Raw genomic sequence first — 3,666 nt, forward strand, 5'->3', positions numbered from 1 at the left:
GGTGGGGAAGATTGGGCTCTCTGAGCCCGCCCAGTGCAGAGTCCAAAGATCTCCTGGGCAGAGGAGCAGCAGCTGGTCTCAATCAGCCTGCTCCCCCCGCCCCCGCCGCCCCGTTAGCAGCTCGTCTCAGTCGTTCCTGATTACTGTCCCCCAGCAAGCTGTTTCCCATTAGCTCCCCCACCCCCGGCTCTGGCTCCAAGATGAATGTTTATCCTTCCTCCTCCTCTGAGCTGGCCTATCTCAAACAAAGCCAGTGTCCTCTCTCCCTAGTGTTTGGGAAGCCCCACTGCACCCCTCGGGGAAGTTGGTTACAGCTGGAGAGCTACTTTCTTCAGTTGGGGTTTGTCCCTTCAGGAGAGCCCACTCTGTAAAATGTGCCGCCAGCCACTGGCAGAACTGCCCTTCTCCCGGGATGGCGGGGACAGTGGGGTCCCACTCACTATTCAGCCATTGGAGCCATTCTTGGAACCATTCCTGTGTGGGAGGGAGTGAAGGCCTTGTTTGGAGGGATCAGAGGATGTCACTGAAGAGAGAAAAAGACTCAAAAAGGGGAGTTCGGGGGCTCCCAGAAGACACATTTGGTGAACTGGACATGACCTTTCTGTCATAGCTTCTAGAGCAAGGCTTTGGTTCCCCCGAAGTAAGGATCACTCCTAACCAGCATGAGTCCCTACAGGGGAAGTGGGGAACACAGGCCCAGCCTCGTCTCCACACCTGTGGCCTCAGTGGGCAACCGGCACCGAGAAAGCTCCCAGGAAATGCCCTCTAGAATGTGTGGCCAGAAAGCAATACTTCCAAGAGACAGACAGACCCAAAGGACAGGTGCTTACCTAGTCTAGAAGGCCCCAGAGGTAAACTTTTGATTTCATTTTTAATGTATTTATACTCTGCTTACATCCACAAGTTTAAGATGGCTTTCAAATCATCCATTCAAATACAATAAAATAGACTCATTGAGGAGAGCAAAAGGGGGTCTTCATGGGACTCCCTGAAGAAGGGGAATTAAAATGAGTGAGGAGGTTCAGTGAACTCCACCTCCAGGAGTAAAGGCAGAGGGCAGAGCCAATGGCCCCAGAGGATAGATTAGCCAGGGATGAGGACTGTGAGAACCTTGAGTGGCTCTGGGACCCCTGACCCCCTTCTGTCTTTTCCCTGTCCCCCACCCCGTATTCCAGGACTGGGAATGACATGATTCCTAGAGACCAGAGGACGGGGGACTTGTCCCCACAAAGGCCCTTTCCTCCCCTGTGCACTGTACTAGCCATCCTGAAGGGCAAGCAGGTAGACTTGACCAGGCCATGCAGAGGAGGGACCCCAAAGACAGACTTTTAGGACAGACAGCCCCACCTTTCCCAGTGGAGCCAGACTTCTTTGAGTTTCCTACCTGTGAAATACAATAATCATAGGACTAACTTCTTAGCAGGGTGATGAGGACTAAATGAGTTCATGTTTGTGAAGCTCTCAGAACGTGCTTGGCATAAAGGGTCAATGCGATATGAGTGTTTGTGAAGTCAAATATGTAACTACAACAAAAACCGGTGTTGTCTGTACCTTGTTCTCTCTGCCCCTGGCATCCAGCACTGCTGAAATGGCAGTTAATATTATAGCAGAGATTAGCTGGGCGGAAGTGTCAACCCTGGAAGCAAATAAACCAAGCAGGCCCCCTCCCCCCATCTTCTGGACTCTGCTCCAGGGATGGTCTTGGAGGCTACCGAGGCCAAACATAGTACTCAGCCCTGCGGTCCTGTCCCCAGTCTCCCTGTCTTGGCTCCGATGGCAGTGATGACCTCACCTGCTTTCACGCTCAGCTTATCTCATCTCAAAAGCAATGTCTTTACTCATCAGTTGGGGAAACTTGAACCCAAGTTTGCAAAAGGCGTGGAGTGGGAAGAAATGATTGAGAGTGGGGAGGGTGAATGACCAAGAGTCCTTGTATGGAAGTGGTTTAGAAGCACCGTAGCGAAGTCCCTGGAGTCTCAGTGTGGCCCGCACGGGCAGCCTGCCTCCGTTGGTCTCACTCCAAGGCCCAGGCCTAGCTGAAAGCCCAAGTTCTGAAGGTGGAAACATTGTTTTGTCTCCCTCCTGTCCATGCCTCTCGTTTCGCACCCTGAGCCCCCCTCAGGCTGGTCACTCTGTCTTCTGACCTGGGTCTGCCCTCCCTGGGCGATGGTGTCTACCTAACTTCCAACAGAATGCACCTACCTGACCTGCATGTTTTCCCGCTTAGGGACAGAAGGTGTCCCAAGTCAAGGGCGGATCACAGGAATGACATGTTCCCTGCATGTGGCAGAAAATCCATGGAAAGCGACTGGTGTGTGGGGAGCCCTAGCACCGGGGCTTGGTCTGCTGTGGTTCCCTCTGGAAGAGTGGAACCAGAGGAAGGCCTGGGAAGGGAGGTGAGAACCAGCAGGCCAGAGGAGCAGAGGACGTCCTGGCAGTCTTGGGGAGAGGCAGTAGGGTGACCACTGACAGGAGAGGCACAGAAGTGACACCACAGGCAGCAGTCATGGGCTGGGTGAGCAGGGAGCAGATTGGTGGTAATGACATCAACAGTAGGTTGAGAGAGCCTGGCACAGCCCCAGAGCTGCAGGAAGGTCAGAGACCCACGGGCGGGGTGCGGGAGTGGCTCTGAGCATGGCCAAGCACCCTGCTGGGGATATCTCAAGATACTACTGAGGATGAAACCTTCGAAGGGGAGTCCCATGGTTACAAAGGTGGGAAGGAGAGTTCAAACCTAACAGCTGATATGACCTCGGAGGCTGAGAGACTGGGTGCCCTTGGCCAGGTGGACATAGCCCCTTCCCAGCCTTCCATCAGGCTTGTCAGCCATGCTGGGCGACAAGTGGTGTCCTGACCTGCAGAAGAGGAGACCGGCTGGAGAAGAATAGTGGCTTAGCCCAGGTTCCAGCTGATCGGTGGCAGGGCATGTTAGAGCCCTTGTTCCCTCCACTGAGCTTCCTCGATGCTCCCGTCTGAGGTTCCTCCACGGCTCCCAGTCCTCAGGACAGAATTCAGTCTCTCCGGTTCGTTGGCCATGGCCTTCCTCCCTGAAACATCCCATCGCCCATCTCTCCTCAGGCACATTTTCTCCATCCATCAGAGTCTAGTTCAAAAGTCACCTCATTCACCATATCCTGACCTCCACCTCAAATTCCTCCCTCCATAATGGGGGTTCCCATAACATTTTGTTTGAACCCCTATTTAAAAAGCTTTGTGTTGGGCTGCCTGGTTGGCTCAGTTGGTTGAGCCACTGCCTTTGGCTCAGGTCATGATCCTGGGATCCTGAGATTAAGCCCCACATTGAGCCCCCCATCAGGGTCCTTACTCTGGGGGGAGTCTGCTTCTCCCTCCCCCCTTTATCCCTCTCCCCACTCATGTGCAAGCTCTCTCTTAAATAAATAAATAAAATCTTAAGAAAAAAAAAAGATTTGTGTTAGCCCTTTGCTTTCTTGATTCTGCCCTTCTGGGTCACCCGTCCCTGAGGGGCAAGAGCCTGCTTTTATAAATTACTGGATGTACCAAAGCATCCGGGACAGAGTCCGGCGAAGAGTGGGCTCAATAAAAGTTTGGTGACTTAATGACAAACAATCAACCCCAATAATGTGTGGTCTAGCCTCCCATCCTGAACCCAAAAGGAATGCCCTTGAACCCCCAGAAGGCTGCCAC

The sequence above is a fragment of the Mustela putorius genome, unplaced genomic scaffold (genome assembly GCF_011764305.1).
Source record: "Mustela putorius furo isolate JIRA1106 unplaced genomic scaffold, ASM1176430v1.1 tig00003899_pilon_pilon_pilon, whole genome shotgun sequence".
NCBI classification, from domain to species: Eukaryota; Metazoa; Chordata; class Mammalia; order Carnivora; family Mustelidae; genus Mustela; species Mustela putorius.